Here is a 17081-nt window from a genome sequence, read left to right on the forward strand (position 1 = left end):
TAAAATGCGACCGGAAATTTCATCTTTTCTTTTTTTCCTAAGATACTTTCTTCTTCCCAACGTCTTCCTCGACACCGCCTCACTTTTGAAATTGCGTTTAGTTCCCGCCTCTGAGGAAGACTCTGTTTTCTAACCCCTGGCCGAGACACGCCATAGTCTATAAAATTGCTCCTGCTAAGAGCTCAACGTAAAGGGAATGAGACGACTGATTCGTCCGTTGTCCGTATAATGTGACCATATTAGATACGCTGTCGGGTGTGTGGCGGTATGCGTCAAGGATCTTCAATAAAAAGTCAAAGGTTTCCATTATTTCATAGAGACACGCATATATTATAAACAACTTATTTTCGTGACTATTTTAGTGTTTTCATGCCCGACGACGTTTTCATGCCACTTTGATTTTGCGTATTAAAGGTGTAACGCTGGATACTGTACTCTAATTTATTTGTAACTTTTTAGCACCGATTTATTTTCATGAATTCTGACCGCCCACGAAATGCGCGAAATAAGGGCGCAAGCGAAAGTCACAGACATAACACACTGCATACAGATGAGGCCACAGTCCACCAAAACATTTAGACAGTCACACACATCACACACTGAATACAGGGGAGGCTGCAGTCTACCAAAACATTTAGACAGTCAAACACATCACACACTGAATACAGGGGAGGCCACAGTCTACCAAAACATTTAGACAGTCAAACACATAAAACACTGTATACAGGGGAGGCCGCAGTCTACCAAAACATTTAGACATTCACACACATCACACACTGTATACAGGGGAGGCCACAGTCTACCAAAACATTTAGACATTCACACACATCACACACTGAATACAGGGGAGGCCACAGTCTACCAAAACATTTAGACATTCATATAAACTGTATACAGGGGAGGCCGCAGTCTACCAAAACATTTAGACATTCACACACATCACACACTGTATACAGGGGAGGCCACAGTCTACCAAAACATTTAGACATTCACACACATCACACACTGTATACAGGGGAGGCCACAGTCTACCAAAACATTTAGACATTCATATAAACTGTATACAGGGGAGGCCGCAGTCTACCAAAACAATTAGACATTCACACAAACTGTATACAGGTGAGGCCGCAGTCTACCAAAACATTTAGACATTCATATAAACTGTATACAGGGGAGGCCGCAGTCTACCAAAACAATTAGACATTAACACAAATTGTATACAGGTGAGGCCGAAGTCTACCAAAACATTTAGACATTCATATAAACTGTATACAGGGGAGGCCGCAGTCTACCAAAATATTTAGACATTCACACAAACTGTATACAGGGGGCCACAGTCTTCTAAAACATTTAGACATTCATATAAACTGTATACAGGGGAGGCCACAGTCTCCCAAAACATTTAGACATCCACACAAACTGTATACAGGGGAGGCCGCAGTCTACCAAAACATTTAGACATTCATACACATCAAACACTGTAAACAGGTGAGGCCGCAGTCTACCAAAACATTTAGACAGTCAAACACATCACACACTGAATACAGGGGAGGCCACAGTCTACCAAAACATTTAGACAGTCAAACACATAACACACTGTATACAGGGGAGGCCGCAGTCTACCAAAACATTTAGACATTCACACACATCACACACTGTATACAGGGGAGGCCACAGTCTACAAAAACATTTAGACATTCACACACATCACACACTGTATACAGGGGAGGCCACAGTCTACCAAAACATTTAGACATTCACACACACTGTATACAGGGGAGGCCGCAGTCTACCAAAACATTTAGACATTCACACAAACTGTATACAGGGGAGGCCACAGTCTCCCAAAACATTTAGACATCCACACAAACTGTATACAGGGGAGGCCGCAGTCTACCAAAACATTTAGACATTCACACAAACTGTATACAGGGGAGGCCACAGTCTACCAAAACATTTAGACATTCACACAAACTGTATACAGGGGAGGCCGCAGTCTACCAAAACATTTAGACATTCATATAAACTGTACACAGGGGAGGCCGCAGTCTACCAAAACAATTAGACATTCACACAAACTGTATACAGGTGAGGCCGCAGTCTACCAAAACATTTAGACATTCATATAAACTGTATACAGGGGAGGCCGCAGTCTACCAAAACATTTAGACATTCACACAAACTGTATACAGGGGAGGCCACAGTCTCCCAAAACATTAAGACATCCACACAAACAGTATACAGGGGAGGCCACAGTCTACCAAAACATTTAGACATTCACACAAACTGTATACAGGGGAGGCCACAGTCTCCCAAAACATTTAGACATCCACACAAACTGTATACAGGGGAGGCCGCAGTCTACCAAAACATTTAGACATTCACACAAACTGTATACAGGGGAGGCCACAGTCTCCCAAAACATTTAGACATCCACACAAACTGTATACAGGGGAGGCCGCAGTCTACCAAAACATTTAGACATTCACACAAACTGTATACAGGGGAGGCCACAGTCTACCAAAACATTTAGACATTCATATAAACTGTATACAGGGGAGGCCACAGTCTCCCAAAACATTTAGACATCCACACAAACTGTATACAGGGGAGGCCGCAGTCTACCAAAACATTTAGACATTCATACATATCAAACGCTGTAAACAGGTGAGGCCGCAGTCTGCCAAAACATTTAGACATTCACACAAACTGTTTACAGGGGATGCCACAGTCTACCAAAACATTTAGACAGTCACACACATCACACACTGTAAACAGGTGAGGCCGCAGTCTGCCAAAACATTTAGACATTCACACAAACTGTATACAGGAGAGGCCGCAGTCTACCAAAACATTTAGACATTCACACACATCACACACTGTATACAGGGGAGGCCACAGTCTACCAAAACATTTAGACATTCACACACATCACACACTGTATACAGGGGAGGCCACAGTCTACCAAAACATTTAGACATTCATATAAACTGTATACAGGGGAGGCCGCAGTCTACCAAAACAATTAGACATTCACACAAACTGTATACAGGTGAGGCCGCAGTCTACCAAAACATTTAGACATTCATATAAACTGTATACAGGGGAGGCCGCAGTCTACCAAAACAATTAGACATTCACACAAACTGTATACAGGTGAGGCCGCAGTCTACCAAAACATTTAGACATTCATATAAACTGTATACAGGGGAGGCCGCAGTCTACCAAAATATTTAGACATTCACACAAACTGTATACAGGGGGCCACAGTAGTCTACCAAAACATTTAGACATTCATATAAACTGTATACAGGGGAGGCCACAGTCTCCCAAAACATTTAGACATCCACACAAACTGTATACAGGGGAGGCCGCAGTCTACCAAAACATTTAGACATTCATACACATCAAACACTGTAAACAGGTGAGGCCGCAGTCTACCAAAACATTTAGACAGTCAAACACATCACACACTGAATACAGGGGAGGCCACAGTCTACCAAAACATTTAGACAGTCAAACACATAACACACTGTATACAGGGGAGGCCGCAGTCTACCAAAACATTTAGACATTCACACACATCACACACTGTATACAGGGGAGGCCACAGTCTACAAAAACATTTAGACATTCACACACATCACACACTGTATACAGGGGAGGCCACAGTCTACCAAAACATTTAGACATTCACACAAACTGTATACAGGGGAGGCCACAGTCTCCCAAAACATTTAGACATCATCCACACACAAACTGTATACAGGGGAGGCCGCAGTCTACCAAAACATTTAGACATTCACACAAACTGTATACAGGGGAGGCCACAGTCTACCAAAACATTTAGACATTCACACAAACTGTATACAGGGGAGGCCGCAGTCTACCAAAACATTTAGACATTCATATAAACTGTACACAGGGGAGGCCGCAGTCTACCAAAACAATTAGACATTCACACAAACTGTATACAGGTGAGGCCGCAGTCTACCAAAACATTTAGACATTCATATAAACTGTATACAGGGGAGGCCGCAGTCTACCAAAACATTTAGACATTCACACAAACTGTATACAGGGGAGGCCACAGTCTCCCAAAACATTAAGACATCCACACAAACAGTATACAGGGGAGGCCACAGTCTACCAAAACATTTAGACATTCACACAAACTGTATACAGGGGAGGCCACAGTCTCCCAAAACATTTAGACATCCACACAAACTGTATACAGGGGAGGCCGCAGTCTACCAAAACATTTAGACATTCACACAAACTGTATACAGGGGAGGCCACAGTCTCCCAAAACATTTAGACATCCACACAAACTGTATACAGGGGAGGCCGCAGTCTACCAAAACATTTAGACATTCACACAAACTGTATACAGGGGAGGCCACAGTCTACCAAAACATTTAGACATTCATATAAACTGTATACAGGGGAGGCCACAGTCTCCCAAAACATTTAGACATCCACACAAACTGTATACAGGGGAGGCCGCAGTCTACCAAAACATTTAGACATTCATACATATCAAACGCTGTAAACAGGTGAGGCCGCAGTCTGCCAAAACATTTAGACATTCACACAAACTGTATACAGGGGATGCCACAGTCTACCAAAACATTTATTACAGTCACACACATCACACACTGTAAACAGGTGAGGCCGCAGTCTGCCAAAACATTTAGACATTCACACAAACTGTATACAGGAGAGGCCGCAGTCTACCAAAACATTTAGACATTCACACACATCACACACTGTATACAGGGGAGGCCACAGTCTACCAAAACATTTAGACATTCACACACATCACACACTGTATACAGGGGAGGCCACAGTCTACCAAAACATTTAGACATTCATATAAACTGTATACAGGGGAGGCCGCAGTCTACCAAAACAATTAGACATTCACACAAACTGTATACAGGTGAGGCCGCAGTCTACCAAAACATTTAGACATTCACACAAACTGTATACAGGGGAGGCCGCAGTCTACCAAAACATTTAGACATTCATACATATCAAACTGTATACAGGTGAGGCCGCAGTCTACCAAAACATTTAGACATTCACACAAACTGTATACAGGGGAGGCCGCAGTCTACCAAAACATTTAGACATTCACACAAACTGTATACAGGGGATGCCACACTCTGCCAAAACATTTAGACATTCACATAAACTGAATACAGGGGATGCCACAGTCTCTCCAAAACATTTAGACATCCACACAAACTGTATACAGGGGAGGCCGCAGTCTCCAAAACATTAACACATAACATCACACTGTATACAGGGAGGCCGCAGTCTACCAAAACATTTAGACAGTCAAACACATCACACACTGAATACAGGGGAGGCCACAGTCTACCAAAACATTTAGACAGTCAAACACATAAACACACTGTATACAGGGGAGGCCACAGTCTACCAAAACATTTAGACATTCACACACATCTCACACTGTATACAGGGGAGGCCACAGTCTACCAAAACATTTAGACATTCACACACATCACACACTGTATACAGGGGAGGCCACAGTCTACCAAAACATTTAGACATTCACACACACTGTATACAGGGGAGGCCGCAGTCTACCAAAACATTTAGACATTCACACAAACTGTATACAGGGGAGGCCACAGTCTCCCAAAACATTTAGACATCCACACAAACTGTATACAGGGGAGGCCGCAGTCTACCAAAACATTTAGACATTCACACAAACTGTATACAGGGGAGGCCACAGTCTACCAAAACATTTAGACATTCACACACATCTCACACTGTATACAGGGGAGGCCACAGTCTACCAAAACATTTAGACATTCACACAAACTGTATACAGGGGAGGCCGCAGTCTACCAAAACATTTAGACATTCATATAAACTGTACACAGGGGAGGCCGCAGTCTACCAAAACAATTAGACATTCACACAAACTGTATACAGGTGAGGCCGCAGTCTACCAAAACATTTAGACATTCATATAAACTGTATACAGGGGAGGCCACAGTCTACCAAAACATTTAGACATTCACACAAACTGTATACAGGGGAGGCCACAGTCTCCCAAAACATTTAGACATCCACACAAACTGTATACAGGGGAGGCCGCAGTCTACCAAAACATTTAGACATTCACACAAACTGTATACAGGGGAGGCCACAGTCTCCCAAAAAAACACTGTTTAGTTACAAACATAGACATTCCACACAAACTGTATACAGGGGAGGCCGCAGTCTACCAAAACATTAGACACACACAAATGTATACAGGGAGCCACAGTCTACCAAAACATTTAGACATTCACACAAACTGTATACAGGGGAGGCCACAGTCTCCCAAAACATTTAGACATCCACACAAACTGTATACAGGGGAGGCCGCAGTCTACCAAAACATTTAGACATTCACACAAACTGTATACAGGGGAGGCCACAGTCTACCAAAACATTTAGACATTCACACAAACTGTATACAGGGGAGGCCGCAGTCTACCAAAACATTTAGACATTCACACAAACTGTATACAGGGGAGGCCACAGTCTCCCAAAACATTTAGACATCCACACAAACTGTATACAGGGGAGGCCGCAGTCTACCAAAACATTTAGACAGTCACACACATCACACACTGTAAACAGGTGAGGCCGCAGTCTGCCAAAACATTTAGACATTCACACAAACTGTATACAGGAGAGGCCGCAGTCTCCCAAAACATTTAGACATTCACACAAACTGTATACAGGGGATGCCACACTCTGCCAAAACATTTAGACATCACACACTGTAACAGGTGAGGCCGCAGTCTCCAAAACATTTAGACATTCACACAAACTGTATACAGGGGAGGCCGCAGTCTCCCAAAACATTTAGACATTCACACAAACTGTATACAGGGGATGCCACACTCTGCCAAAACATTTTAGAATTCACATAAACTGAATACAGGGGATGCCACACTCTGCCAAAACAGACATTCACAAACATACAGGGACAGCCGACCAAAACATTACGACATTCACACAAACTGTATACAGGGGAGGCCACAGTCTACCAAAACATTTAGACATTCACACACACACATCTCACACTGTATACAGGGGAGGCCACAGTCTACCAAAACATTTAGACATTCACACACACATCTCACACTGTATACAGGGGAGGCCACAGTCTACCAAAACATTTAGACATTCACACACATCACACACTGTATACAGGGGAGGCCACAGTCTACCAAAACATTTAGACATTCACACACATCTCACACTGTATACAGGGGAGGCCGCAGTCTACCAAAACATTTAGACATTCATACACATCAAACACTGAATATAGAGGAGGCCGCAGTCTACAGTTCCAAAAATGATGTCAGTTGCCTTGTTGTCTCCAAAACTGTGAGAGCTTTGATCATTTTTTTGATCATGTCCTGCAAAATACTCACTATCATCCCGAATAGAAGTTTGGAGGTGGCCAATACAATTTTAAAAGCATTGTTCAACAGCAGATTCCAAGAATCTAGACACCTTGCCTCAAGATACGCAACTTACAACTAACAGAAGAAAGACTGGTTAGCCATAATATCATACCAATAGAGATTCATCTTGCGTTCAGGAGATGAAACCTTAAAGATATATTCATGCCTATATGCCCATGCAGACTTTTGTTATTTTGGATTTTCTAGATTTGTACAGAAATAATGGCGCTTTCATGTTTGTAATTGTCATAGCACACAATTATAAAATCTTAGTTTTTTAAACCAAATTGTTTCAGTTTATTTGCTTATTTTGCCAGATTCAAATTCAACACACCGATTCCTAATAGCTTTTGGAACTAGCCATGAAATTCAAATTAACCTCATAGTAACAGATCATAAATATCGGTTGTCACGGATTCCGCCAGCTATTGTAACAGGCCGTACATCAGTATACTGTGAAAGACTCATATCATTGACTTCTATCTAACTCTAATTATTCTTAATGTACATCCAGTATCTCAGTCATTAATGTTCATTGTACGCTGTATCCATTAAGGTCCGCTGTTTTATTAGATTGAATTTCAGTGTTATTCAACACATCGTTCATATCCATACGTATAAGTCCTGACTCAGAAACCGGGATTACAAATGCCGGAATGACGACCTAATCTGCTGATCGCGGTGACGATACACGTCCAAAAAATTCAAGTGATTTTGTCTGCCATAAATATTTAACAAGTAAAGGAAGGAAGGCTTAAAACTTTGCAGCTCTATTTTAATTACTGATTGGTTTAGGTGGGTACGGTGAGCCTTGCTAACCCCGCCACTACCCCTGGGATTTCTGTAAAACAATTATATATATGTTATCTAGATTTTCGTCCTGCACCAAAGGAATATGTTCACTCTTGTTTCCCTAATATTGATTTTCTTGCTCAGAAATCTGCTTATACTTAAAACAAGATATGGCCACGTCTCCCCCAATGGAACATGTATATACGGACTTCTTCCTTTATTTCTATAGCCCTATAGTTTCAGACGTATCAAAAATAATTTTGAATGTCAGTAGATCTGCAGTTAGCTGGAGGATACATGTTGACGGGAATAGAGCAAGGTAGGCGTCTATGTATTGTGTGTTACAAAGGTCAACGAACATACGACGCAAACGTGTCCCCATCATGGTCGACACAAAGCAAAGCATTCTTTGTCACCATAAATATCATTCGAATGTGTATGTTCTTAACTAACAACACATATCTTATAGCACATTATTTGTCTAAACTGTTTATGTAATGTATTTGAAAATGTCAAATATCAGCTCAAATATGTTAAATTGTTGGTCAACCAATAATATGACACCTATCTCAATGGTCAATGAAATATGACACCTCAATGGTCAATTAAATATATACCACTGTAAAGGTCGACATACAGTGTAACACCTTTTTTGTCAACCCAAACTATGACATCTCAATGGTCACTGCAAGTCATGAAACCTATATGGCCAGCGTATCATATGGCATCTGCATGTTCGACGTAAATCAATGTATGACATTTCTAAGTAAACGCAATGTAATGGTTGCCGAAAATTATCATACCTCATTTGGTTAACGCAACATATGGCGTCTCGATGTTCAACACATATTATTACACATCGATGGTCAACGCAAATAATTGCATTTTTATGGTCAAAAGCAGATTATGACAGTTTATTCGTCTATTCATTGGTCAACGCAGCTTGTGGCATGTCATGAGCAGCGGTCAGCGAAAATATTAAAACCTTGTTGTCAACGCCAGGAATCATTTGTGAACGCAACGTTTGACATGGACACCTCATGATAAGATTGTCTCAGGTTCGTGTATCTTCTATTTGGATTCAGCCTATTCGTCCGTTGTCCAAGGAATGCTAATTTATGCTCATAAACACTACTTCTCATTAATATCAAAGCTGATTTATGCCAAACGTATTTAAAATCTTTTATTTGGGCACTGCGATGTCTCTACGCTGAGGACAGAGTTGAAGACTTATATGTAGTTGGACGTTTTGCTTGTGAATCTGTAGTTGATATTTTTAGTAATAATTCTGATTAAAAGTCATTTAGGAAGGAAGGAGAAAAGAGTAGAGTTTAAAAGGGGCTGGACTGAAAGGTAAACATAGTTATGGTTAAAAAAAGAAATTTGATTTTTTCTCCATTTGCTTTCCTCTATCAACTCTAAACTCCGTAAATTATTCGATCATAAACACCTAAAATAAACCACGACATTATTTCATCATCAAACCTCTCTATAAACGTTGTTTGTTGTTTATCTTTAACCCTCTATAAACTAATCGCCCCCCCCCCATTAACTCTGTTGTTTCATTAACCCTCCATAAACTCTGTTGTTTACTCAACCCTCCAAAAACTATATTGTTCCATCAATACTCTAAAAACTCTGTTGTTTCATTAACCCTCCATAAACTCTGTTGTTTACTCAACCCTCCAAAAACTCTGTTGTTCCATCAATACTCTAAAACTCTGTTGTTTCATTAACTCCATAAACTCTGTTGTTTTATCTTCATCCCTCCATAAACTCTGTTGTTTCATTAACCCTCTATAATCATCAAATCCCCATTAAACTGTTTTGTCATTCATCCCGTCTTTTTTCTACCATTTATTTTCCATTCTTTTGTCATTAAAATCCCAAAGTCATCGTCTGTTGTTTTGTCACTAACCCTCCATAAACTCTCTCTGTTGTTTTGTCACTAACCCTCCATAAACTCTCTGTTGTTTTGTCACTAACCCTCCATAAACTCTCTCTGTTGTTTTGTAATCAACCCCCGTAAATTTTGTCTCATGCTTTATTCGTTTAACAGATTCAATACTTTACGAACATTTAAGTTGTGTCTGCATTTGAATTTATCTTGGCGTTATAAATTGTCTAAAACTTTTATAAACTAAAAAGGTTTCCAAAGATACACCCGTCAATATATGACAATTAAACCCAATACAACAGTACATCTTATAGCGCCAATTTACATAAGACTACACCCAGCATAAAAGCCTGCTGAAACCCACCACTCGATTATATACCTCGGAGCTCTACACAAGATATCTGCCTGTACATTCTATAATGCATTTTGGCAATCAGGTGTGATGTTGACGTTCTAAATGTTGTGTTCTATTTTAAGTAGATTTTTCTATTTGTTAATTATGTTTATCTGAGGTAGTTACTGGAGACAGAGACATTAGCAGTATTGCACAGTGATAATGCAGGTGTTAAGCTATGCTCGGTAATGATGAAGCCGCTAGCTAATTACCCTACTGTGTACCTGTTAGGTATCACTCATTATCTTGGATAGTTTTTATACACAATATCGCTCATTGCTACGGATATTTTTTATACATTATATCACTCATTGTTTCTGATTGTTTTTATACACAATATCACTCATTGTCTTGGATAGTTTTTATACACAATATCACTCATTGTTCCGGATAGTTTTTATACACAATATCACTCATTGTCTTGGATAGTTTTTATACACAATATCACTCATTGTTCCGGATAGTTTTTATACACAATATCACTCATTGTCTTGGATAGTTTTTATACACAATATCGCTCATTGCTACGGATATTTTTATACATTATATCATTCATTGTTTCTAATTGTTTTTATACACAATATCACTCATTGTCTTGGATAGTTTTTATACACAATATCGCTCATTGCTACGGATATTTTTATACATTATATCACTCATTGTTCCGGATAGTTTTTATACACAATATCACTCAATGCTACGGATATTTTTTATACACAATATCACTCATTATTTTGGATAGTTTTTATACGCAATATCACTCATTGTTTTGGATAGTTTTTATCCACAATATCACTCATTGTTCCGGATAGCTTTTATACAGAATATCGCTCATTGTTTTGGATAGCTTTTAAACACAATATCGCTCATTCGTTTTGATAGTTTTTATACAAATATAGCTCATTGTTCCGGTTAGCTTTTTTACACACAATATCGCTCAATGTTTCGGATAGTTTTTATACACAATATCGCTCATTGTTTCAGATAGTTTTTATACAAATATCGTTGATTGTTTAGGATAGTTTTTTGTACAAATATTGCCTATTGTTTCGGATAGTTTTTATACACAATATCGCTCATTGTTTCTGATGTTTTTTATACAAATATCGTTTATTGTTTAGGATAGTTTTTTGTACAAATATCGCTCATTGTGTCGGACAATTTTTATACACAATATCGCTATTGTTTCGGATAGTTTTTATACACAATATCGCTCATCGTTTCGGATAGTGTTTATACACAATATCACTCATTGTTTCGGATAGTTTTTATACAAAATATCACTGATTGTTTCGGATAGTTTTTATACACAATATCACTCATTGTTTCGGATAGTTTTTATACACAATATCGCTCATCGTTTCGGACAGTTTTTATACACAATATCGCTCATTGTGTCGGACAATTTTTATACACAATATCACTCATTGTTTCGGATAGTTTTTATACACAATATCGCTCATTGTTTCGGATAGTTTTTATACACAATATCGCTCATTGTTTCGGACAGTTTTTATACACAATATCACTCATTGTTTCGGAAAGTTTTTATACACAATATCACTCATTGTTTCGGATAATTTTTATACACAATATCGCTCATTGTTTCGGTCACTCATTGTTTCTGATGGTTTTTATACACAATATCACTCATTGTTATCCCCCGCCAAACGAAGTTGGCGGGGGTATACAAATGGGTTCCGTCCGTCCGTCCTTCCGTCCTCACGAATGGTTTCCGGAGCATAACTCTAAAACCAGTAGAGATATTTCCACGAAACTTCATACACACATTGGTCTTATGGTCTAGTAGTGCCTTTTGCTATTTTTAGGTTTTCATTTTTTGGATTTTTTCCGTAACCATGGAAACATTGCTGAAAATATCATATTTTTGTACCAGATTCGTTTCCGCAGCATAACTGGAAAACCGGTTGAGATATATGCATAGGCACATTAGTCTTATGGTCTAGTAGTGCCTTTTGCTATTTTAAGGTTTTCACTTTTTGTAATTTTTTCTGTAACCATGGAAACATTGCTGAAAATGGCAGATTTTTGTGTAAGAATCGTTTCCGGAGCACAACTCTAAAACCAGAAGGGATAGTTCCATGAAACTTCATAGACACATTGTTCTTATGGTCTAGTAGTGCCTTTTGCCATTTTTTAGGTTTTCACTTTTTGTGCTTTTTTCCTGTAAACATAGAAACATGGAAATATCATATTTTTGTAACAGGTTCATTTCCGGAGCATAACTCTAAAACCAGCAGATATATTTCCACGAAACTTCATAGACACATTCTTTTTATGGTCTAGTAGTACCTTTTGCTATTTTTAGGTTTTCACTTTTTGTATTTTTTTCTGTAACCATGGAAACATTGCTGAAAATGGCAGATTTTTGTGTAAGAATCGTTTCCGGAGCACAACTCTAAAACCAGAAGAGATAGTTCCATGAAACTTCATAGACACACTTGCACTTTTTCCGTTACCATGGAAACATTGCTGAAAATATCATGGTAAATGGGAAATGTTACTTTGCAAAACTCCATCCATCTTTGTGTATATAGTCTAATATAAATGTCAAGGCTGTATACCTGATTCAACAATTGCAGCCCCGCTCTACTTGAATTATACTCCATCTTTCTTTAGCTCAACTTACTTTTTCCTGTTTTTTTCCATACACATAAGTCTCCACAATCAAACTTACTTCAGCTTTGATATCTCCATTGGCGGGGGATCTGAATGACTATGTCCTTGTTTCGGATAGTTTTTTAAACACAATATCGCTCAATGTTTCGGATAGTTTTCATACACAATATCGCTCATTGTTTCGGATAGTTTTTATACAAATATCGTTGATTGTTTAGGATAGTTTTTTTGTACAAATATCGCCTATTGTTTCGGATAGTTTTTATACACAATATCGCTCATTGTTTCTGATGGTTTTTATACAAATATCGTTGATTGTTTAGAATAGTTTTTAGAGGATTATACGTTATACTTGATCATGTATGTGTCCATGTATGCGTCAGTATGTCACCAATTATCATTGTCTAGATCTTATTACTTTGTGTGTCTTTTCAGACCGTGTTCATTGCTGAATAAACACCTTATGAAGTAAACGGTCTTGGGTCCTATTTATGAACACGGTGAGATCTCGACAGTTCATCCTACCACATCGCCACAATGCCAGCTGTTGCCTGCCCTATCCCCGACTGCGACTTTGTCACGGAGGACCTGAACGTCACTATCGTTGCGGCACTCATCACGGCTCACTCCGCTGTACACAACTCGGGACAAACAGCAAAAGTTGAGAAAGTCACACGACAAATGCTCAGCGCTACAGGAACTAGTGAAGAGTGGGCCTACTTTGAATCACGCTGGTCTGATTACGTTAGTGCCAAAAAAATAACCACTCCGCAAGGATTTAACTCGATCTGCTGGTGGTAGTCTCGCGGACAAACCTGTTGAAGAGGTTTTAACCGCATTAAAAAGCTAGCAGTGTGCGAGGAAAACACAATGGTCGCAAGAGTAGCGTTATATAACATGCGACAGGATCGCGTTGAAACCGTCCGAAGCTATGGTGCCCGTCTTAAAGGACAAGCCGGTGTCTGCAAGTTTGTAATGAAATGTCCTGGATGTGCGAACGACGTCAATTACACTGATGCTATGATACGCGATGTACTAACACGCGGGATTTCTAACCCGGAAATACAACTTGATCTGCTCGGACACAAGAATCAGGACATGACTCTCGGGGAAGTATTCCGATTCGTTGAGGCAAAGGAAGCCGGTAAACATTCTGCTTCTAGACTATCCGACTCCCACCCGGCTGAGGCTGCCAACAGTTCATACAGGAGAGGCAAGTTTGACAGATCAACACCAAAGGATTCATCTAACAAGACAGATCCATGTGCGTATAGTGGAAAGAAGGGTCACGGCAAATCGGCCCCTGCTCGAATTCGCAAAACTGAGTGTACAGTGTACGAACACACGTGAGAGCATTGTCATCGACAACATCATTTTGAAATTGTGTGCAGAAGTAAGTATAATCCAAAACCATCTGATCGAGGCGAGATTTCTGGAAGTGCATTATTTGACGCTCTGTGTACTGCTCAAGACTACCATTGTACCGTTAGCGAGTCCGGCATGGAACGTTCTATACGTATTGATCATCACATCTACGATGAACTGACAAATTCCTGGGTGAAAAAAAGATCACAACCACAACCATTCGTGAATGTCAAGGCTCGTGTTACACGTGAAGATTATGCGGCTTTAGGCTTCAAGCTACAACGTGCTATCCACACCATGCCATTACAGGCTATGGCCGACACTGGATGCCAGAGTTGCCTAGCTGGCCTCAAAGTCATCCGCCGTATTGGTTTACGTGAATCTGAACTCATACCGGTTACAATGCAGATGCACACTGCTACATACAGTGGCATCAAAATTCTCGGAGCAACAATTCTTCGTTTGGCGTCCGAAGACAAAACAGGCAATATCAAGGAGAGGAGACAAATGACTTACGTTACAGACTCCATAGACAAGCTCTTCCTCAGTCGCGAAGCCTGCGTCGTCTTAGGTATCATTCCAGAATCCTTTCCGCATGTTGACACTCATACACCTCTGCATACATCAATGCTACTTCGTCTCCCGTTAATCGCCAGGATGCACCATGCGATTGTCCTACACGTGAACAACCTCCACCGCCTCCGACGAAACTTCCTTTCCCAGCTACAACGAACACTGTCGGCCGGCTAAAAGATTACCTCCTCGAGTATTACAAGTCGAGCACATTTAATACGTGTGAACATCAGACCTTACCTCTAATGAACGGACCACCCATGAAACTCATGGTAGATCCCGACGCGAAACCGGTTGCCCATCACACACCTGTACCCGTTCTGATTCACTGGCAAGATGCAGTGAAGGCTGGATTAGATCAGGACGTCCGTCCATCCAAGGATTTCCAACCCTTGAACGCGCACGCCACTCGCGAGACTCCCCACACTCCATCGCCATTCCACCAAGCGCGATCTATTCCACACGGAAAGAAGAAGACCTTATTTGATGCTTGGAACGGTTATCACAGTGTACAAATTCGCGAGGAGGACAGACACCTGACTACATTCATCACACATTGGGGAGGGTACCGCTACAGAACTGCGCTCCAAGGCTACATCGCTTCAGGCGACGGGTATACTAGACGTTATGACGAACTTGTCTCGGATATCCCTAACAACACCAAGTGTGTCGACGATGTGCTCTTGTGGTCAGACACTGTTGAGGAGAGTTTCTTTCAGGCTGTACAGTGGCTTGACATATGCGGCCGTAACGGGATAACCCTCAATCCTGAGAAGTTCCTATTCGCAGAAGACACTGTAGAATTTGCGGGATTTGAAATCACCAGCGATAGTGTTCGACCATCACAGAAATATTTACGTGCTATCTTGGACTTCCCTACGCCGAAGAATATCACGGATGTGCGATCATGGTTCGGACTAGTCAATCAGGTATCATATGCCTTTAGCATGGCCGAGAACATGCATCCATTTCGTGAACTACTCAAGCCTGATCAACCATTTAAGTGGACTGAAGATCTCCAACGAATATTCGAGGAATCTAAAATCGTCATCGCAAACGAAATTGAAATGGGTGTTCGAATTTTCGATCCAAGTAAACCAATGTGCCTCGCGACGGATTGGTCGAAGTCTGGAATAGGATTTTGGTTGCTGCAATAACACTGTGCGTGTACCAATGAGAGTCCCCTGTGCTGTCGCGATGGATGGAAAGTGACACTTGTCGGAAGTCGGTTCACGCACGCCGCGGAAATGCGCTACGCGCCAGTTGAGGGAGAAGCTTTAGCCGTAGCGGATGCTCTAGATAAGGCTCGACAATTCGTTCTCGGGTGTGACAACTTGATCATAGCGGTCGACCACAAACCGCTTTTGAAGCTATTTGGAGATAGATCTTTGGAAGATATTCCGAACAATAGACTTCGCAACCTCAAGGAAAAGACACTACGTTATCGGTTTAGCATGCTACACATACCTGGCATACAACATCGCGCTGCTGATTGCAACTCAAGACATCCTATTGGCGATCCCGATAAACTCGTTTTCGAAGATGACATTGCAACTGTGTTCTCATCAACCACTGACTTCAGTGTACTACATGGTTTACGCACACCGTCCTCCGGATTGGCTTTTGTCGAGGAGCATGTCATAGCGGCAGCTTCTACAACACTGAATGTCATCGATTTAAGTTCCTTAACATGGGGTCGTGTCAAAACAGCCACCACAAGCGATGACAACATGCAGGCGTTACTCACGTTGATAGAATCCGGTATGCCGAACACTCGGCATGAACTTCCGAAGTCACTACAGGAATATTTCACACTCCGTGACGACCTTCATACAGTAGATGGGGTGGTTCTTTACAAGGAGAGAATAGTCATTCCACCATCACTTCGACAGGAAATATTGGCCTCTCTACATTCAGC

The sequence above is a fragment of the Argopecten irradians genome, chromosome 5 (genome assembly GCF_041381155.1).
Source record: "Argopecten irradians isolate NY chromosome 5, Ai_NY, whole genome shotgun sequence".
NCBI classification, from domain to species: Eukaryota; Metazoa; Mollusca; class Bivalvia; order Pectinida; family Pectinidae; genus Argopecten; species Argopecten irradians.